A 24,592-nucleotide genomic window follows, 5' to 3' on the forward strand; every position below is an offset into this window, starting at 1 on the left:
GCAAAAAAAACACATATTTTAATATGAAAATATTACTTTAACATTGCTTTCCCACGTAAAATTGGATTGCCTGTTGAAGTACTCAAACTGTGTATGCCTGCATAGGTTCGTAGGTTCATAGGTTCATAGGTTCATACTAGGCTATCTGCCCAAGGGCATTTATAAGCCTAGCCCATAGTTATGTGGCATGCAAAGCTAGGACTCTGACCACTACACTACCTTGGTTTGGGGATTTCAGCTGTATATTTTTATCTCCTATTGCATATTAATGTATATTAATTTCCCTCTGTGCAGATGGGATGACACTGGTGCCAATGCTATGGTTGACTACACTGCAGTATGGGTCTGAGAGCCCATGCCTGTGTTCATGTAGGATTCAGCCAGGAATGGTATCAGGCCTATGGTGACCTCTGCATGTTGCCTTTGAGAAGGCATTGCAAACCTGCTTCCTGATCACAAGGGGAGAGGCAGGTGCTTTACATGCACATGTGTACCTATGAGGGACAGGGAGCTGAAGTTTACACTTCAGCTGTCTGCAGCCAGTTGCCTATATCTATGGCATATGTGTATGTGCTGTTATTGACCACCACTAAAGAGCAGATATGTATGTTGCCTCTGGAATTGTGGACATGTGTCTGAATGGCCTTGGTGGATGTATCCAGTTTGCACTCAAAGACAGCCTTAGTGTACATCACCTGTAATGTGCAGGTGATGTGCAGAACAAGGTGACATGGCTGCCAGTGAGGCACCTGTTCCTTCTTGGCTCATCCTGCGATTATTTCCATATATGATGGTAGTTGTGTATTGCTGCTGTCCACCACAGGTGTTCAGCCTAACTTGAGGGTGTTGATGTTGTCCTGTCAGGTATTGCTGTGGCCATACAGCTATGTAGGTGCCAACATAGTATTGTGGTGTGGTGTGGACCTGGACACTGCTGCTAGTTCCAACATACGGGACTTCCTTCATGTGAGCCTTGCCCCTTTTCCTTGCCTGTGCAGGGGACATTACAGAGGTGCGGGGGCTACAGCTTCACAGACAGTAGGTGGGAATACCTCACAGGACATGTGGAGACAGCCCAACAACATGTGGGACAAAGCTACAGAATTTGGTACAGATTGTATGACATTAGTGTTGTTTTACACATGGAGGGTTACTTGACTGACAGGGTTTGTCTGGACATGCATTTACTGAGTGACTTGACATCTGACAGTGATATGCCTCTGACATACCTCTCAACTGGCATGTTGTCCACAGAGTGGCCAGAGGTTTGCCTGTTATGTTTGGTCAGTAGCTTGAACAAAGTCTGTTTTTGTGGTGTCAGTAGAATAATGTGAAGATTGTAGTCACTAACAGTTGATATCCATTGGTGTTCCAGACATCATATCCTTCAGGGATGTTATGTTTCAACAACACATGTAATACCAGCTACTGTTTCAGTTTGTAACACCATTGTGTGTGATATATCCCTCTTTCTGTCCCCCTGTCCCCCAAGTATGTCATGCATTGTCCAGATGTCCTGCACTATGAGATGCAGAGGTATGTTATATTATTAATTACCGACTGCACTCCAGTTATCATCCCAGTGACCTAGCAAACTCCTGGCCATGGTATGTGGCAGTGGCCAGGATTATGGTTCCACACCCTGGAAATTCTGTGGAAACTGTACATATGACAGTTACGTATGTCTGGCCATTGTGAACAGACTGCCAAGATTGTGTAGCAGTGTTGTGTGTAGATGTTTGTTGGACTGGGTAGGAAGAGTAGCAGATGTGAGTGCCATACATCCTTTACCTATCTACCTGTGTATGCTGCTACAGCTGCTAACGTTCTATCAGGTCTGTATGCTTGTAGGGGCAGACTGTGAAATGTCCTGTAACACCTCGGGATTCCCAGTACACTGTGATTTTGGCCAGCATATGTCAGTATAGTGTGTGACTGGCAATCAGGATATGTTTGTTTAGACAGTCATTGTACTCTGGAGTTCATTTTAGGTACTGGTATGTTGCTGTGACTGTGGTGCAAATGTTTTTGGGTGGACATTTTTGCACCACTATCTACTTTTCACTGCAGTCCCATCCCTGTAGTGCATGCTATATTTGAATATACATGGGTAATTGCCCAGAGCTGTTGTGGGGCAGTGTTGTGTTGGTCTTACTGTGCTTCATAAAGTGCTGGGTGACATATTTGGCAGCTGTCAGGGGATTTACATTCTGTTACATAACTGTGGTCATACCTCTATACTGTCCAGAGGCCTAGACACTGTCCAGATGCATGGCTTATATGTTTGGTCTGTTCCCCAAACAGTCTTTGTCCTTGGCTAAGCAGTAGGATACTCTGGGGAATGCAATCAGTACATGCTAACATCCATTGGTGTTACTGACTTAATGTTGTTGTTGTTGTCTTTTGGCTTTTCCCGGTTCGGGGTCGCCACAGTGGAACTCCAGTCTGCTAATGATTTGCAGTAGATTTTGACGAACCCTGAAGAGCCAACTCTATGTTCAACCTTCAACGAAGGCATGCCTATTTACGCATGTCTTTCGAACGCCCACCCAACCATGGGGAGGTCATGCAGACTCCACAAAGAAGGCACTCCTGACTTAATATCCCTCAGAAAAGATATGTGACAACAAAACCAGTAACACCAGCAACTGTCTAAATTTATAACAGCAATATGCCCAATATACCTCTGTGTTTGGCCTCTGTCCCACTATTATGTCAGGCTTTGTCCAGATGTCATGGACTAAGAGGTTCAGAGGTATGTAGTATCATTTATTGCCTTCATTCCTCCTACCATCCCAGTGATGTCATAGACCCCCAGACATGTAACAAGGAAGCGACCATAGATATGAGTCCTGTGCCTATACATTCTGTGGGAAACTGTACATTTGAGAAGCCTGTGTATGTCTGGCCATTGTTAACAGACTATCAAGGTTGTATAGCAGTGTAGTGTGTACATGCTATTTGGGCTGTGTAGGGAGGGGGGTACATGTGAGTGTCATGGGCCCTTTCTATCTGAGTGTGCATACTGCTCCAGTTTCTGGTTCCCTATTGCCTCTATATGTTTGTACTGACAGACAGTGACATGTCCCATAACACTTCAAGATTCCCACTACACTGGGACTTGGGGCAGTATATGTAGGGGTAATGCATGAGTGGCAAACAGGATATTGTTGCTTACACAGTCATTATACTGTAGTGTTCAGTTTGCTTACTAGTATGTCACTGTGACTGTGGTGCAATTGGTTCTGGGTATGCACTTCCACAACAGTGTCTGTTTTCCACTAGTGTTACATCCCTGTACTGCCTGTTATATTTGCAAATGCATGTGTACAGCCCCAGAGCTGTATTTGGGTAGTGTTATGTCAGTCTGATTGTAGTTTGGATGTTGCTTGTTAGCTGAGTATAGTTTCCCTAATGTTATGTTATGTCCACACAATCGTATGATGTCTTGTTTTCTGGCTGATATCATTGGTCTGGTCCCCATAACTGTTATGTATTCCTGACACATCAGTGGGATGATGTTGGGATTGACGTCACTAACTAATGAGAAGAAAAAGTGTTTTGGTACCAATTTTTAAGAATAAGGGTGATGTGCACAGCTGTAGTAACTACAGAGGGATTAAACTGATCAGTCACAGCACGAAGTTATGGGAAAGAGTAGTGGAAGCTAGGTTATGAAGGGACGTGATGATTAGTGATCAGCAGTATGGTTTCATGCTGGGAAAGAGCACTACAGATGCGATGTTTGCTCTGAGATTGTTGATGGAGAAGTACAGAGAAGGTCAGAAGGAGTTGCATTGTGCTTTTGTAGACTTAGAGAAAGCATATGACAGGGTGCCTAGAGAGGAGTTGTGGTATTGTATGAGGAAGTTGGGAGTGTCAGAGAAGTATGTAAGAGTGGTACAGGACATGTACAAGGGTAGTGTGACAGTGGTGAGGTCTGTGGTGGGAGTGATGGATGCATTTAAGGTGGAGGTGGTATTGCATCAAGGATCAGCTCTGAGCCCTTTCTTATTTGCAATGGTGATGGACAGTTAAACAGACAAGATCAGACAGGAGTCCCCATGGACTATGATGTGTGCAGATGACATTGTTATCTGTAGTGAGCGTAGGGAACAGGTGGAGGAGACCCTGGAGAGGTGGAGATATGCTCTAGAGAGAAGAGGAATGAAGGTCATCAGGGCTAAGACAGAATATATGTGTGTGAATGAGAGGGAGGATAGAGGAATGGTGAGGATGCAAGGAGTAGAGGTGGTGAAGGTGGATGAGTTTAAATACTTGGGATCAATAGTTCAGAGTAATGGTGAGTGTGGAAGAGAGGTGAAGAAGAGGGTACATGCAGGATGGAGTGGGTGGAGAAGAGTGTCAGGAGTGATTTGTGACAGGCGAGTACCAGTAAGAGTGAAAGGGAAGGTCTACAAGTGGGTAGTGAGACCAGCTATGTTATATGGGTTGGAGACAGTGGCATTGACAAAAAGGCAGAAGTTAGAGCTGGATGTTGCAGAGTTAAAGATGTTACGATTTGCACTGGGTGTGACAAGGGTGGACAGGATTAGGAATAATTATATTAGAGGGTCAGCCTAGGTTAGAAGGTTTGGAGACAAAGTCAGAGAGTCAAGATTATGTTGGTTTGGACATGTGCTGAGGAAGGATGCTGAGTATATTGGGAAATAGATGCTAAGGATGAAGCTACCAGGTAACAGGAAAAGAGGAAGGCCTAAGATAAGGTTTATGGATGTGGTGAGAGATGACATGCAGGTGGTTGATGTGATAGAGCAAGATGCAGAAGACAGTAAGAAATGGAAACAGATGATCCGCTGTGGCGACCCCTAATGGGAACAACCGAAAGAAGATGATGAACTAATGAGAAGCAACTGAGTTGCAGACTTGTGATATTTCAGTCGATATATGATGGGACATACAGTGTACTAAATCAACTCTCTCAGCTTATCTGCTCACATGTTTTGGATCTGTCCCTAATTTCATGCCTTTGCCCCCCCCCCCCCCACTTTGTCAGGCTTGGTCCAGATTCATTGCACTAAGGGGTTCTGAGCATACCTCTCCACTGCCAGGATTTTCACAGAATGTCCAGATGTTTGGCCCATACTTTTGTTCTGCTAAACAATTTATTTATATTAGTCTGGTAAATCACTGTGATGATCCATCCAAGGATTTATGTCAGTAAATAATGACATAACATTTCAGTTTCCATCCTCATATCCTTCAGTAATTGTCTGCTGAAATGCACCCTGTGGCTATAGCAAATGTCTTCATTTCTAACAGCAATAGGTGAAATATGTTCCTTTAACTGGCCCATTCCCCCTCCCCTTTACAGGCTTTGTACAGGTGTCTTGCACTAAGAGGTTGAGAGGAATGGTTCTGAGGTCTGATTGCACTGCATGTTATGTATATCTATATATCTATATATATATATATATATATATATATATATAGATGTATATATATATATATATATATATATATATAGATATATATATAGAGATATGTATATATATGTGTGTGGGTATTTCGCTTGATTTATATATTTATATATGTATATCTATAGTATTTATCCACTATGTCATATATATGTTTCAACAGACATATATATACACACACATATATATATATATATATATATATATATATATATATATATATGGGTCTATATGACTTGGTCGACAGTTCATATGATCGACTGTTTATTTGGTCGACAGTTCATTTGAGCGACAAGCATTTGCCCCCTTCTCCAATGTTGTGTGACCCTGGAGTTGATATATATAGTTGGAGGGGGGTGTGGGGGGCACAGCTTCGCCCCCCACCTAAAATGCTTGTCGATCAAATGAACTGTCGACCAAATAAACAGTCGATCATATGAACTGTCGACCAAGTCATATAGACCCATATATATATATATATATATATATATATATATATATATATATATATATATGTGTGTGTATATGTCTATATACAGCACATGATTGATTCCACAGAGCTTTCTCCCTAATGCTCTATACCTCTATTGCATGATATGTTTGAAAAGCAGAATTAACTCCTCGATCTCAGATGGTGCAGTGGTGTATTGCTCTGCCTATAGTTTGCAGGGTTATGGACTTGGGACTGATGTTTTTTTTTTCCTTAATGTTAAATGACCAGAATGCATGATAAGTTTATTAAAGCATCACAGATTCTCACAGCTCAGATGGTGTAGTGGCATACTACTGTGATTGCAGAGGATAGCATCCCATGTTCAAGATTTGGCAGACGTGACTATTTTGTTTGTGGGTAGAAAAATGTCTGATGGATACAGAGTGATTAAGGCACTTTTAAGCAGCTGCAAGCTAGTTTGTGCAGGTTTGCATGATGGTAAGTGATGCCAAGCTACTGTTAATCTGTTTTAGCTTCACTTACTACCATTTATTCCCACTTACCACAACACTAATTTCTTTAAAATAAAAGAAAAAGGGGTGATAGGAAAGTGGTGAAAAAGGGCATGCAGAGAGAAGTACAGTATAAAAGGTAGCTAGGGATATGTAGGACAGGTGTAAAAAAGGTCCATAGCTGTCCATTTCTTCTTTAGCAACAGCTGTGAATGTCTACAGAATTTGGAGGTGAATTTAGACAACCAAACCCCTGAGAAAGGGGTGAGGACAATAGTAATGTGCTGTCAAGCCAATTGGACCAGATTACATGTGTCCAGTGGATATGTGTGTGTAATGGACAGGTATGTACGGGGTATAATTTTTTTGGGGGGGACAGATGCCCTTTTTTAAGGTGAGAGTGGGATGTTGGGGAAGGATAGTAGGTATATTTGGGGAGGTAAGTTGGGTAGGAAGACAGACAAGACAAACAAGACAGCAGACAGAGATGGTATATGACACATGTGGGGCTAAACACCTTGGATGGGGAGGGTGGTTGGGAATCAGATGCCCATGAGCCCCCAAAAGGATACAGTGGGACTGAGGTCCCCACCCATGGGCAGTCACCACTGCAACTTCAAGGCCCCAAAGGTGGCTGTGCTGGGGGCTGGACAAGAGGGGCAGTTTGACCGTCAAGATGCACCAGGCGGTCCTCAATCTGGTGCAGCTGTAAACCAAAGTCCTTTTGGATGACACTATGTACCAAACCCTGGATCTGGCTACAGGTGATTGCTTCATGTCCACACCCACTCCCAGGAGGAACATGGGCCCCATCCCCTATGGTGGTTCCACCCTTAAGTGGTGCAGGACCAGCAGACAAGGAGGTCCTGGATTGGGTCTCAAGATGTGCTGGGGCCTGGTACCATGGCCAGATGAGGCAGGACAGGTGGATCCACTGGGATCTGCCTTCCCAGATGTGCTATCATGTTGAGGTTTTACAAAATACTGTATGTTGGTTAGTCATAAACAAAACATTTCAAAATTAGTTTTAACAGCATGCATGGGTGTTCCAATTAACCCAAAACAACAGATTTGGAACAGTTGCATAGCAAACAGAACACATGTATAAATGGAACAACAGTAAACATCATAATGGCATGCAGGTTACACTGATAGCAACAGGCCACCAATGATAGTATTTGAATGGGGAACATTAATAATCAAATGAGTAAATATTTGTAGAACAATAGGACACATGTCCCAAAAATAGCTTTGGAGTAAAACATACCCATTGATTATGTATATGAATTATTGGTGCAGATAGGGTGGGAGGGAGAGAGAGAGAGAGAGGCATGTCAATTAACAACTGTATAGTCTTCAGTTGTTCACAACTGTACTGATCATTACTCTACTCTTTACTGTTCATGTATGACCTCACTTTACATCTACCTATGGCCTGGGGTTGGGCAATAGAATGTTTCTACACAGTGTATCACTAAAGCCTTCTTAAAGCTAATACATGCATTTTCTTACCTGGCAGACCTGAGGAGGAATTATCTGTTAACACTACCTGACTATTTCTACACATAATCACATATTCAAGGTTACATATGTGACACTGACAGGGATGCCTGCACTCATGGTGTGTGTGTGTGTGTGTGTGTGTGTGTGTGTGTGTGTGTGTGTGTGTGTGTGTGTGTGTGTGTGTGTGTGTGTGTGTGTGTGTGTGTGTGTTTGCTACTGCCATACTCCACCTGTATTTCTGTCTATCACCCTGGTTATTGGCAGTGGTGACAACTAGCTATGACAGCATGACACTTGAGGGACATTTATCGGAAGAAATTGCTTGGTGTATGTATTTATCTCAATGTCTTTTGCAGTCTTGGGGTTGGACAGTGGAAGTGTTGTACACAGTGTATTAGTACAGCCTTCTTACAGCTAATAGAAATATTTCCTTACCTTGCAGACCTGTGGAGGAAATTTCTCTTAACACTACCTGACTGTTTCTACACATATTCACATATTCTTAGGAGAAATTATGCATACAGATTACTACCACTCCTGGGATTTGAACCGTGCCTGTTTGTGCAAAAAGGTATAACAATGTTGTATTTCAACACAATGAACTATTGAGAAACTGTTGTTTGCTGCTTGACTGTTTTCTGCCTAATACTCTCTTGGTTGGACAATCTGACCTTGTAATTCTGACATTCATGCATGGCAGATAGTTTTTGTACTGTGTATTATTTTGACATATAACAATCTGGAAAGCAATGGTTAATACTAAGCATTGCTATGGAGGATACATTATGCTAGTTTACAGATTACTATTCAGGGATCAGATCTTGGTGCATGGAACATTTTATATAGTTGATCTCCTGTTTTACAGCTCCACAATCTTTGTCAGATGAGCGTTAATTAATTTTTGCTGTCAGAGCCATAGTTGCTGTGCAGAACCTGTACACATTTAGATTCATGTCACCATATACCAAAGTAAACACAACTGTCTGGCGTTTTTAGTTTTATTGAAGAGTGTGGGCACTTTTATTGATAGATATTGTGAACATCAGTATTACTCTGCTAACGTCTCGTTTATTCATTACACACAATACACATTTTAACCTACTAGGAGTTGATATTTTACTCCTTTCTATTTTATTTGCCCTGAATACTGCAAGCTACATTTGTACTCACCAGCCTTAGCAACCTGCTGGCATGGGCTTCTATGAGCACAGCACTCTCATCTTCAGCTGTACAGGAGATAAAGAAACATTTCTGCATACCTATCAATCACATACACAGGCTGGACTTTGGTGAACACTAATTGATACTGATGCTTGCACACTTATGTGACATTCTGCGCCAGTACATCTTGGGTCCACTGGTCCAAGAGCTCCCTCTTCCTATGCTTGAGATCATCAAAATAGTGCTGGACCTGCTCACCAGTTCGAGGGATGCCAGTAGCACTGGTGAGATCATGTGCGAGACAGTCCCATGCCTCTGTTTTGTATTGGGAGCTCTGATACTGGCCCTGTAGCAGTTTCTTCTCATGGTCTTCCACTAGAAGTCCAACCATGACCCTGGACTCCTGAATGCTCCAGCATTGGAACTGAAAGCATGAACTCTCTCCTACTGCATCCATAGTGCCTGCAATGATAAGCTAGAACTGGTTATGGCTGGATTCTTGCCTGTGAGGTTTAAATAGTGCCAAATTCCCACCCTTTGCTGTCATTGGACCATTTTGAATATGCTGAGCTAAGCTAGATGACATGCAAACACCTTAGCTAAGGTTGGCAGTGCTTAAAGGAATAGATGTTTAGCACTGCTTAGCAATGCACAAATCCACTTATCTGGGCTACTTATTGCTTAGCATTTACATTTAAGCAATGCTTACACCAAGTTAACATAGATAAGCACTACTTAGCATTGCTCCCATTTAATTTTATAAAGTATCAGGATTGTGGGATTGAGTCATCATTACTGACATATTATAATTTTATGTTTACCTTCCATCACATCCCCATATGTGCTTTCCTTAAATTATATTCTTGTGTGACTATACTGTATGGGGCACTTGTGTTTATATGGGGGTTTAACATCTTTTCTGGACTGACATCTCACTTTTGAACCTGTTACACTACCTTGGTTGACAAAAAACACTTGCTACATAATGTAAGTTTACAAAAATAATTTAACACTTCTTTCTCCATAGAAAAATAAGTTGCCTGTCTTGGTACTCAAACCGTGAATAGCTGCATGCACAGTCAAGACTCTGACTGCTACACTATCTCAGCTTGGAAATTTCATCTGTATATTTGCATTTATCTCCTAGGGGATGTTTAAGCTATGCTAAGCGGACAGCCATAATGCACAAACCTGCTTAGCTACGCTTAAACATTCCTTAGGCTTAAAAAAAAAGTTTATATTATTATTATAGAACACAAAAGTGCTACCAGAACTAAACGTTCTACAAGGAAACAGCTCTAGTACTTATTAAGGTCCACCCCTCCTGGCATGTCTAAAGGTCAGTTCCCTGGGCATTCTCCTATTAACCTGGTGAACTTGGGCATCCTGAGGAAATGTAGCAACTGCCTTATATACACTGATAACCCTACCTCCCAACACTCAGACTTGTGAGAGATGCACTTATATATCCAGATTGGAAGACATGCACTCTCCAGCAAGACCGGAACAGCTGGTCAAGTGGAGAAGGTCAACACTTGCACCACACCAAATGGAACACATAGCCCTCCAGAACACACACCAGCACTGCCTTCACGTAAAAACACAAACCACACACCCACCTTTGTGGAGGGTCTCAATAAAAATCTACCCAAACAACAGAGACCTCCAAGGCAGAAATGCACTTGACCACCAGACCACTAATCACGAGACATATAACTCTCCTAAACAGTGTGTCACTTAACCAAAGTCCCTAAGGCAAAACGGCATGCCAAACACACTAGTCATAGGTGACTTGATCATGAGGCACACTGATGTCTCACTCACTAGGTTGAATAAGGAGAAAGTAACAGTCAGCTGCTTGTCAGGTGCCATGATCTGCCACATAACGCACAGACTCAGGTCCCTCAAAAACAGGTACAAATATGACTCTGTCATTGTACATGAGGGTGTGAATGAGCCGAGACGTACCTCAGTGGACTACATGAAAAGAGACATGGAGGAGCTCTCGGATTATATACCCCAGTAGGGTATGACCCTAGCCCTGAGCAGCATCCTACCATCACCAAGAATGATACCACAGTACAAGCAGAAAATTATTGATTTCGACAACTGGCTAGGTTTCTGGTGTCATTCTAAGGGGATCCAGTGTCTGTTTGCCTGGGATGACATGATTGACAAACGTCAATGCTTTGCCAGAGAAGGCCTGCATCTGTCACCCCTGGGCTTTCAGATACTGGCCAAGGATCTTGCCACCCCTATAGTGCCTATTTAGGCAGTGTTCCAAAGTCCAAATTACCACCATAACAGCTACAAATAAATGCAATCTGAGAGTCATGCTGCTCAATGCTAGAAGTCTAAATCTCAAAATGCACTCGCTCAAAGCACTCCTTAAAATCAAGAACATCGACATTTGTGCTGTAACAGAGGCCTGGTTCAAGCAGCAGAATGCACCCCTGCACTACTAGGCTATAACTCATTCCACACCTTTTGGCCCCAGAACTTGGAACAAAGCTCCAAATGTGGTGGTGTTTCCATATTCATAAAGGATGCGCACACCTCCAGACTGGTAGCCCAACATAAAGTATCTGAGATACTTCAGGTGCACCTAACATTGGGTAAGACAGCGATTCAGGTCGTAGTCTGCTATAGGTCCTCAATCATGTCCCAAGACACACACTCCAAGTTTGTAAGCACCCTGGAGAATATTATGGTCCAACCTAACACTCTCATACTGAGCGAACTTCAACTGTCCCTCTATTAACTGGGAGAACAACTCATGTACCAATACACTTGCTAATGCTTTTTGGAATTCATTAATTCCAATGCCCTGGACCAGCTCATTCTTACACACACTAGAGGTAGCAACATCCTTGACCTGGTCATTACTAACATGGATGACCATTGCTCTGCAACAATAGTCAATTCCTCCCTGGTTAGATCCGACTACTAACTAGCCTTGAAAATACACATCCCTCCCACTCCCACCACAAGGGTAACCACCATGAAAAACTTCTCCAAAGCTAACTTAGGGCTCCTAAAAACAGAGATGGCTAACTTCACGGCACCCATGCAAATGGAGAATAGTTGCATGATCAGCAAATCATTTACCAATGCACTGTACAAACATGTACACAAATGCATGGATCTCATCATACCCAGTAGAATCAAGACACTCTCCTCAAAAAAAAAAAGGAAGCCAATCTGGTGGTCCTCTTGCCATAAACCAACTCCACAACAGAAGGAAAAAACTGATGCTGAATAAGTTGAAGTCCCAAGACTGGAAAAACTCCATTATCAGCCTCGACAAAAGGTTGAGATCCCTCATCAAATCATCTAAAGCTAGCTATGAAAACATAATTGCAGCAGATAGTAACGACAACCACATGATCTGAAAAATTATATGCAGCTGTTTACTGCTTGCTGTGATGGATTTGAAGTCTTCTTAAGACACACAGTCTTGCTGGCTGGATTCTGCTAAAATTCAAAGTCTGGTTATATTTGCATTCACAGTCTGTTGCATACAGAAACTTGCAGAATATACACTGATGAGAGAATATACTTTGCAGCATCAACTTAGAGCAGTAACAAATAACTTTTTATAATAAACCAAACGGACTAATGTTGCAGCTTAAAGTACTGTTCCAACTTTATTTCTCATATAGTACAGATGATGTGAGAGATATAACATTTACCTCAAGACAAATGCGTCCCTACCATACCCCTAACATAACTGGATTCATACAGCTCTTTATATACAATTTTAGTCATGCACAAACATATACATTTCCTCTTGGTATTCTATTTTGGAGAATTGCTCATCCTGTAGAAACAGTACTAATTGTTGCAGATGCTGACACAAACTGCTGACTTAATGATATTATTTTTCAGCTTCCTTGTTTAACAATGTCTTGTCACATTTTTGCTGAATTTATAAGAAGCCAGCTTTTCTGACAGTGTGCACATCCTGTATTCTATTTGGATCTTTGTATAAGAACTTCTGTTCTTGTGCCAATGCTGATAAACATGTCATGTTGCCCATGCAGAAAAACATGTTTTTGAGGAAACACATTGTCACAGTGTCATTGATTATTCTTTAAAAGCAGATTTTGCATTTTTGCTCTTGCATACATCCTGTTTTTAAGTCTGTAAGGGAAAAATGTACATTCAGCAAGTTCCTTATTTTCCAAGCCATGGTCATTTAGTATGGTTGCTGATCAGATATTAGTAAACTCTGTTTCTGCATTTAAGCAAGCTTTTTCTTTCAGCATATTTACAACATAATTAATTTCATCCTTATATTCATAATATCTAACATGATCTTCTATAGTTATGTAAAGAATCTCCATGGCAATACCCAGATTTGCTCTGAGCTACTGCACAATGGTACTGCCTATACCAATCCATCAGGTGGGATGAGTGCACAAACCAGTTTCGGCAAATGGTTACAATGCCTTCCTCAGTGTGAAATAAAGTGCAATGCACTCCTTTTATAGTAATAATTGAATCAATCAACACCAGTAATTATAAATGCTCATTAAGACCGGGAGGGAATAATCCCTCAAGTTTAATAATCCATTTATTCTCTTTTTTATTCAAAATATCATGCCAGCCCATTTTGTTGGATCTTTGTGCTGTAATTTTATCAATGATAATAAAATTAAAAGAAGCACTTGGATGTACAAGAGTATGTTTAAATAATGCATTAGTAATTTTGCTGTGTCTGATTTCACTAAGATGCTCTCCCACCCTGAATTTAACAGGACGTGAGGTTTGCCCACATAGAATGCTGAGCAATGGCATGTGGCTAAGTATATAACCCAATTGGATTGGCAGTTGGTATAAAATAATATATCAAAGACCTGGGTGGTATTCTTACTACTGAAGGTTTTGGATTTGGTAAACCTGGAACAATAGGAACAATGTCCATAGGGAAAAAAAATCGACTAACTTATCCCCTAGGAGAGTTGCTTGTGACAATGGCATGTCAGACGATGTAAGATGCTTATAATATTTGAAGTATGGGCCTAAATTTTTGCATTTTTTAAAAGTGAAAGAACATCTAGTTGGTAAAAAAGCAAATAACGTTTGGTCAGCCAACAGCATATTCCAGTGGCGATTGGCTCTGTGAATCAATGAATCTGTGTTTGTGCCAAATGTAGTTATAAAACGGATGGCGGGACCATCACTATTATTTTTATCTTTATATTGGAGGAGTTCCATCCTGGCCAAAGCATCCACTGTATTTGACGCTCGATATACAAAATCTTTAGCTACATTTTTTTATCACAACAAAATGCTTCATTACAAAATAAAATAGAGGATCTAAAGAACAGGTCCAGACGAAATAACCTTCGCATCTATGGGCTACCAGAGAAAACAGAGGGAGATAACATGGTGACTTTCCTTACTACCTGGTTACCAGAAGTTTTAAAATTGCCTGAAGCTCTTTCTTATGGAATTGAAAGAGCCCACAGATCCTTAAGAGCTGCTTCATCAACCATCAAATCAAAAAATCACCGAGATCAATAATAGTAAAGTTTTTTCATCACAGGACAAGGAACTTATTTTAAAAACAGCATGGTCAACTTCTCCAGTTAAATACAAAGACAACATAATCAGATTTGATAATGATTATTCTGCTGGAGTTATAACTGCAAGAAAAGAATGTCTCCCTCTGATAAAGGAATTGAAAAAAGACAACTTAAAGTCCACTTGCTGTTCCCTGCAAGAATAAAAATATTTTTTACTGAAGGTCCTAAAACTTTTGACACTCTGCAAGCAACAGTTTCTTATCTTTTAGCTAATAAAACCTTGGATAATGTGGAAGAAATGGATTTCTCCCAATTTGGGGTTAAGCTTCACTTAGAAAAAAAATGAATGGAGCACTGCTGACAAGAAGAAGAAGAAACGATAAAAGACATATGAAAAACACAAACATTGTTGTCTTCTATTTGCTCTGTAAGGCAAAAAAGTTCTTTGAAAGCATTCATGCTTTACACGTGTCAGTCTTTGAAACAATATAAATACAAGATAAGCAGGACATTTTATAAATAAAGGAAACAACCCTAAAGAAAGCAAGGTAACATATTTTTCTCTATTACATTGTAAATACTTACAGTCATGATTTTTCTAACTCTAAATGATGTTTAGATAGTTCATTTATAAATTACCTGCCTTTTACTGCTAGTATAGAATATGATGTATTTACACTGACATATTAATGTGGTGTGTTTAAATGAGCATGATTCCTTTTTATATTATTTACACTAAGCTGCATGAAATATCTAAACTGATGTATTTAATACACAATAATATATAAAAAACTGATAGTAATAACTGTCAAAAAGTGCCTTGAAAAGTAATTATCCATTCTTTGATGCTAAAAGTGCCTTTTTGACTAACAAACAACTTTGGCTTATATATCTGCCTTTAATGTTAAGAAAACTAATAGAAGTTTAATGAGCTGGTGTTCAGTTTAAAAGAAGCCCTAAAAACTTCACTTACTTTGTTTTTGTCTTCCCGCCATGGTCACGAGCTGGGAACTCTTATTTTACCACCCCTGAATGAAGGTTCTTCAGTTAGAATCCATTACAGTGTGTTAAACCTAACAGCACAAACTGAAAGTAAACAGTCATGAGTGATGTCAGCACTAAAACAAGACAGTATGGGTGTGGTGTCAGCTCCTAAGCTACTTAAAGTAACCAGCACACTATTTATGAGATGGCAAAGTGCTTTTACAGTTTTAACAAATATTAAAAGTACACTGAAGTACCTAATGAATTTAGACGGTATCAACACATACATGACGTTTTATTATATTGTAATATTTGTTATTCATTTTGAATTGTACACATAAACAGCACACAAAGCTTATAAGAAGTATATCACTTGGAAGAAACTGTATGAATAGTTAACACATACAGACTTTACTATAATCTTTTCTGATAAGATCACCCACATAAATTACTATAATTTAACTTAATTTTATAAAAATGTAATATATTTAAGTCCTTGACTGGAACTATATAACATATTTGTAAACACACTGCAGCTAGTGTACTCAACCTTAAGGATAGTAAGTCAATTAAGGTTCATGAATGTAGCTATGTGTTATTAGGCATTTTAAGGGTAAAAAGGAGTTGCTGTTTAATTATCAAGATACTCTGTAAATATTAAATTGTTCAAGTAGCACAATCATTAAGCAGTAATGAGCAAGAAAAAATCTCAGACTTGCTTATGATATTGTTTTATATATATATATATATATATATATATATATATATATATATATATATATATATAAAAGAACTGCTGAATTATAAGTATGCTTTTATTAAAGGCAAGTTATATTAATATTGAACATCCTCACTGAAAATGAATAGTTGTGTAGAGACACAGTAACTCCCATTATATAACCAAGGCTAAAGAGATTGTCTTGTATGTCTAAATTGATCAGCCTTGAACCTTAGATTGCAAATAGACATGCAACATACTTTTACTTATAATACTGAATATATATTATATAACATCACAAACGCTAAAGCCATTGTCAGCTACATCTCATATCAATCAGCATTAAAATATGATTTGAATAGCATAGGCATTTACTAACATATTGCTGTTGATACCTGATATGCATATAAGTAACAGGTCTAATTTCTGTCTATGAAAGTAAATACCAGGCTGTGTGCATTTGTTAATTATGAAACAAGAGCATGCTATCTATTCTTTTTAATATCCTATAGGTATGTACTTGTTAGAGACACACACATGCTGCAAAGATGCTAGTTATTGCATATTCATTAGTATATTTCTGACTGCAGTGTTATAAATATATGGTGTGGACCACTTGAGTTGAGAATATGTCTCTATATTGGGCATGTTCTCTGTTTGAATGTTGTATATTATATATAATATGATATGGAGTAACCTCACTAAATTCAAAGAAGCCACAATAGAAACAAATATTTATTAAAAACGGAGAATAGAAGGATGAAGAGAAAAATGAAGGAAAATGGTTGATGGTCATATAAGGTTATCTTTTCCTGTGTATGCAGAAGAGTTGACAGTAATAAGTACCAAACAATTGTGTTATAGCATATTTAAAGCCTACTTCGCTTCTCATATTTTCCAACCTTACAGTTATAATGCTGTAGATAAATCCTGTAATATCATAAGGAGTATGAGTTGCTATTTGACATATGACATATGTGGTCCACTAGCGATGAAATATGCCAGTGGCACTAATAAATATATAGGAATTGCTAAGAAATATAGTCTTAAACTATATAATACCAATGCCAAAAACAGATTAGTGGCATTCATACCACTAAAATATGACTTTTTGAATTAAAAGAAAACTATAAGATTACTGATAAATGACAATACAAATGTAATGTTATATTCATTGTTACGGATACTTTCTGATTTAATCAACTTGTGGCATGGTTAACTGATGCATATAATGCTTAACATTTTTTTTAATGTATGTGTGTATGCATATATGTGTGCATGTATGTATGTGTATGTGTATATATATATATATATATATATATATATATATATATATGTGTGTGTGTGTGTATGTGTATGTATATGTATGTATATATATATATATATATATATATATATATATATATATATATATATATATATATATATATATATATATATATAGGTAGACCATTACAATAAATTTGATACCTATGAATGCCACTCACACTATAAGGGAGATAGACAGCAAGCATATTATTTTTCAGATGCATAACCGTTATTGCTACACAAAATATATATTAAAATAAAAGATTTTCCTTTACAATTTAAACAAAACTAAATAGTTAAGTATTAAATCTATGTATAGTTGTGTTGCCTTAGTGTTTTATAAAATATTAAAAATAGATAAACACTGTATTTAAGTAATCTGTAAAGGCAGATACATGTATACTTAAAAGATATATAAGATACTTTTCATTATTAAACTACCAAATGGCGGGGCCGGTGGAAGATGCTGAAATGCAGACTTAGAGAGATCGCTTGAATGATTAGATCATTCAAGGAGGAGATGTTTTTTCTCATGGAGGGGTTTGGTGGTTGTTTATCTTATATTGTTCTCAGTTATGATCTTGTAATTTACTTTTATTGGGTGTCTATAATCTATTGTAATACTGTTGGAAGAAGAAAGAACAAGTCATTCTCTTCATGTACACACATCTACACATTGTTACGAGTATATGAATATGGATAAAAGGAAAGCTAATATAAATCCAATTGCAAAATGTATATCTCTTAATGTAAATGGTTTAAATAATAGCTGCAAAAGGGGAAGTCTTTATAGATATTTAAAGCTATGTGAAGCACAACTAGTATTTTTACATGAAACACACCTTACACAGGAAGACATAAATAAAATAAACAATAAAAATTATACAATACTAGTAAGTTCCACCTATAATCAGAAGCGAAGAGGAGTAGCAATTTTGTGGAAAAACACTACTTTAATGCCTAAAATCATAAACACGTTCCATGACAACTCAGGAATGTTTTGTCTAGTGACAATATCTATCAATGAAATGATATATACATTAGTGAATATTTATTGGATACCAGGACTAGGTGTTAGAGTGGCCAAACAACACTTAGAAGACATTGTACAATATACCAAAGGCAATTTAATCATAGCTGGAGATTTCAATTGCATTATAAAAGAAACTGACACAAATACTAAAACTACACGTAAGAGATCACCTTTAACAAAGTTGTTATCTGAGTTTGTTGAAACTTTTAATATAGTTGACATAAATGAGTATGCTATCCCAGATTCACTATTCTTTACACATTTTTCCCATAGACATAATACATAGTCTATAACAGATAGAGTGTACATAACAAAGGATTTAACCTCTAAATTAAATAAAGTCAAGACAATTTCATGTCCATTTTCAGACCATAACACCATAACGTTTGAGACAGACTTATGTTTCAAGAGAAGGATATCAGTAACAAGAATACCATCTTGCATAACAAATCTCAAAGATTTTAAGGAATTTTATATTAAAGAGACACAAACATTCCTAGATATCAATCTTACAAAAGATGTATCTGAAATATATATAATGGGATGCATTGAAAGCATACCTATATGGAAGAGCGGTGGGACGGTATAAAAATAAACAAAAACAGTGGAATAAGGAATTAATGGAATTACAGTCAAAAGTAGATAATTTAAAGCTTGATATTCAAAATGGAAACACCAACTTAATAAAAGAACTAGAAGATACTAATAAAAAATACTCAGAGACGCTACACCACAAAACAATGATCAACTTAGAAAAAATTAAACTATGTTACTATTGAATGAACCCTAAAAACCAACTAAGAATAGCAAATAGGACTAAAAAGATTATTAAAACAAATCAAATCAAGGAAATACATAATATAGAAACCAAAAAGAAAGTATCTGATTTAGAAGGAATAAACTTAATAATCAAAATGAGAAAACAGAAACACATTCAGTATTGAAAGCTTTTCTCAAAAACAATGTTAAAGTTAGGTTATTAGAGGAGCAGGTACAACTAATAGATAAACAAATAACAATGACAGAACTTAAAGCTGAAGTAAATAAGCTAAAATTAAACAAAGCTCCAGGTATAGATAATATCACCCCAGAAATGTTTAAATTACTATCAAATGAGGCTTTGCTGTTGTTATTGAATGTCTTTACATCAGTTAAAAATGGTAAAGACATTCCTCCTTCTTGGAAGTACACATTAATATCACCAATTCTGAAACAATATAAAGATCCCAGTGAATGTTCATCATACAGACACATTTAACTTCTTAATATAGATTATAAAATTTTTATGGCAATACATGCTGCTCGAATAAAACAATTACTACCACTTTTGATAGAGGAGGATCAAACAGGTTTTATAAAAGATAGGAACACGTATGACAACATTAAAATAATTCTTTCCTTAATTGATTATATAAATGTCAGAAAAAACAAAATGAATGTTATTAACTTAGACATAAATAGCGCATTTGATTCAGTGAACTGGGATTATCTGTGGTTAGTTTTAGAAGAATATGGCTTCTCAAACAACTTCAGTTTGTTAATAAAATCATTATATGAAAAATTATTGGCTTATATAAAACTGGGATCTTGTCTGTCTAAATCTATTAAAATAACTAAGGGCACAAAACAAGGCTGCCCTCTTTCTCCATTATTGTTTGAGCTAGTCATTGAACCCTTAGCAAATAATATATGTATGGATAAAAATATTGAAGGAATACTACTAGACAACAGCCTAGAGCTTAAAATTCAACTTTTTGCTGATGATATTTTAATTACCTTAAAAAATAATAATAACAGTTTAAAAGCATTATGGGACTCAATTCAAAACTTTCAAAACTTTTCAAGTCTTAAATTTAATGAGAACAAAACAAATGTATTGCTTATAAATACTAATAAAAAAGATCTAAATAAAAAATACCATAAATATATCTCTACCGATAATATAATTACATACTTGGGAATTATAATAACTAACAACCTAGATACTACAATTGAAACAAATTATAAAGAGACCTTAAATAATATTCAAAATCTAATACAACAATGAAATAAATTCTTCTTTTCAATGGAAGAAAGGCTTTATATAATTAAAATGATCATATTTCCAAAAATTCTTAATGTCATACAAGCTTGTTCTTTGCCACCAGCTAAATCACACCTAAAACAATTAAATGATTTAATGGTAAGATTCCTATGGTATCCAAAAAAAACAAGGATAGCTGTGAAGTATCATCTAGATGATTGGGATATTGGTGGCATAGGTTTACCAGACATGCATTCATCCATTATTAAAACAATATCATTATGGCTATATACAAAATATACATCAAAATGGAAACTAGTTCATGAGAGAATCTGGTTAAAATCAGGATTTGTAGTAGCAAATAAGTATACAGATTTCATACCAAACAATTTTCTATGGCTGATGAAGGAATATATGATGATACATAAGAATAAAAATATAAGTTCCAAATACATTACTTATACATTAAAAATTTTCCAAAATCTTATTAACAGCAATCCTGATATTAAAGCATGGTCATTTCTTTTATATCCAGTAGCGTACACACAAGGTAATATAATAACATTTAATATGGAAGTAGTCAACATGCTTAAAGAAAAGGGATTAATATATTGGCATCAATTGCTAAACTCTGGAAAACCTCTGACAATAGACCAGATTAAACAGAAATTAAATATGGAAGATAGTTTGTGGTTACATGTACAAGAATTAAGACAGTATATATTAAGCAAACAAGAAACAATGCAACCATCAATAAGACAAAATGTGCCTAACCTTATAGAACATATAATATTACTAACGAATCAACCCATTACTGGAAAGGGATACTTATCATCTATTTATAAAACAAACAAAAAAATAAAAATGCATAATAATGACAAAATATGGATTTATTATAAATCAGTTAATGGACATGTGCCAAATGACAGAGATAAAAACTAATTCTTCTCTCTCCAAAGCAGACATCACTTTCATTACATTGGAGACTTTTTACATGGCAATTCATACACAGATCTTATGTAACCCCTCATAAAATGGAACTTATGTTTAAAAAAAAATATTGGCTGCTGGAGATGTGATTCATCAATAAAAGCAGACTGGCAACATATGTTCTATGAATGCCATTTGATTAAACCATATTGGGATAAAATAAATTATTTTCTGCAAATGGTATTCAATGATAAATTCCAGATTTCCAAATCTATTATTTTGTTTAATGCACCTGTACCCGACTGTGTGCCAAGAACAAAATATGTAATCTTATGGACTCTCCTAGCTATTGCAAGGAAGAACATTACATCAAACTGGAAATCCAAAGCTTCTCCAACTTTTAAGCAATTCATGAATATTGTGTCAGCAGTATCACAATTGGAAATCAACACTATTAAAGGAAGAACTGAAAGAACTACATCATTATACGTAGCATGGCAAAAAGTAACTGAAATACTGGAGAATAATGACTGCAGCAGATTATAATCAGGAAACAATTGTATAGAAAGTCAATTATATGTCAACAATAGACACCCTTGTAAATACTTTATTTTGGTTTTAATGTTTGATATCTGTTTAGAGGATTTAGCCTACCTTTTTAAATAATTTGTAAATACTTCATTGTCATAAATAACCTGCATTCATGTTTTCTTGTTTTTGGAAATGAATAAAAATATTTAAAAAAAAAAGAAAAGAATTATGTGGTATCTTGTACTCAGGCATGCACCCATTTAAGAAGGGGCTTCAGGTGTCTCATTAAGAAAATAGAAAGTGGTTCTGTTAGAGATTTTCTGCCTGAGATAATGGGTCTTCCAGGGGTTTGGTACCATCCTTATGTATTTTAGGCAAAAAGTATATATATTGATGTACCGGTTCATTCACTGTAAGATGTTGTAGGGTACTTTGTGAGATTATCCCTTCATCCCTTGCTGAAAACAAAAATTCATCAATTTGTAATTAAAGAGTGAAGTGGGATCAATGGTCAAGTGTGAATAATACCAGCCATCCAAAAGTTGCCTTTTTGCCTCACCATCATATTAGGTCCAATCTTGGACCACAACAGCACCCCCCCCTTATCTGCCATCGATATGACCAGCTGATGGTTATTAGCCAATCGTGAAATCACCTCCAGTTCTGCCCTGGATATGTTGTTTGGTTTCACTCTGGTTTCTTTGGCATGAAAGTGTAGATCTTTGAGTATTGATTTCTGAAATAAGGAAACAGTGTGATCCATAGGTGGCATAAAAGTCGAGCTATGATATCTGAAATCATGTTGTGTATCTATGGTTTCTCTACCATGAAAAAATATTTGTAATTTCAAATTTCTACAAAATCTCAACACATCATCCACAAAACTGTCCTCAGACACAAAGGAACCAGGGATGAAAGAAAGACCTTTATTAAGTATTTTGGTCTCAACTTCAGTAAGGGTCCAGGAAGAAATGTTGAAAACATTTATTGTTTCATGATGATCATTTTCAACAATGTCTGCATGTCTTCCACCCTATTGGTGTTTCCTCCCTCCCCTTCTGCGTTTAGTCCTAAAGGGACACTGTTGTTGGTACGTTTATGAGCTGGTGAGCCTGTAGGACCAGAGATATCTGGTTCATAACTGGAAGAGGAATCATCCCCAGTGGTATCAGGACCAGAGACTGATGATTTTCTGAGGATGGGGAATTAAACACTTTTCCTATATTGAGGCCTATTGTTAATTCTACACCTTCCATCTTGAAGGATACTAAGCAGTTTTTAGACTCCCTATCGGATTCTGCCCTAGACATTAGCAATTTTACTGATACAGATATTATGGTGACCTTAGACATTCAGTCTTTGTTCACCAGTATATCTAATGATACAGGAACTGAATTTTTGAGACTATTTTTGTTAAATAAGGGGGTGACTACTAGTAAAGTGATGAGAATTACTATGTTAATGGAGGTGGTTTTGGAGAATAATGTGTTTCTTTATGATGACAAATATTATTTACAAACTTTGGTAGTGGCCATGGGCACATCATGTGCTAATTCATATGCTAATTTGGTATTAGCTTACTGGGAATCTATGTATATATTGACGCACAATGTTTACTCTAGGTTCATTAAGTATTACAAGCGATTTGTAGATGATCTCTTTTTTGTGTGGAGTGGTGACTTAGCGAGGTTAGAAGACTTTATAATTTACATGAATAACACTACCATGTTTTTGAGGTTAACAGGTGAGAATTCATATGATCAGATAAACTTTTTAGATGTTACCCTCACAAAAAATAATGGGAGATTAGATACGAATATCTATAGGAAACCTTGTAGGAGGAATGCATATCTACATCATGATAATATGCATCCACTGCATGTACATAAAAATATTGTTAAGAATCAAGCCACATGTTGCTCATGCCTGGTTAGTAATGATTCAGACTTTGAGGTAACACTAACACATTTACATCAGGATTTTGCAGCTAGAGGTTACCACCATACGGACCTATTAGCTCTACAAAAAATAGAACGTAGTGGTATGGCATCACCATACATTCGGGGCAGTGTGACATAATCTAATGAACAGGAGAGGCCACTTAAGAAGAGGAATAAGAGAATGGTTATCACTTATACCAACAAGAATAGAAGTATAACTGATGTTATTAAGAAGAACTGGGGCATCCTGCAGTTAGATGATAGGTTAAAGACCTTAGTAGGTCCAGAGCCAAGTTTCTGTTATAAGAATACTAGATCCTTAAAAAATATGGTCTGTTATGAGAGAAGTACACTTAGTAAATCATCAATAAGAAAGGTACATTCCCTTGTCGTAGTTGTAACCAATGCAATTTTATTAATAGCAGAGATGGTTTTATACATCCAGATTCTCATGTATCTTACAGATTTAATCATTATGCTGACTGTAAGACAAGGGGCAGGATTCACGAAGCCTCCGTGTAAGAGTTATAACACATACACGGAGTGC

This window comes from Protopterus annectens, chromosome 8.part0 (genome assembly GCF_019279795.1).
Source record: "Protopterus annectens isolate FY-2018-M chromosome 8.part0, PAN1.0, whole genome shotgun sequence".
NCBI lineage: Eukaryota > Metazoa > Chordata > Ceratodontiformes > Protopteridae > Protopterus > Protopterus annectens.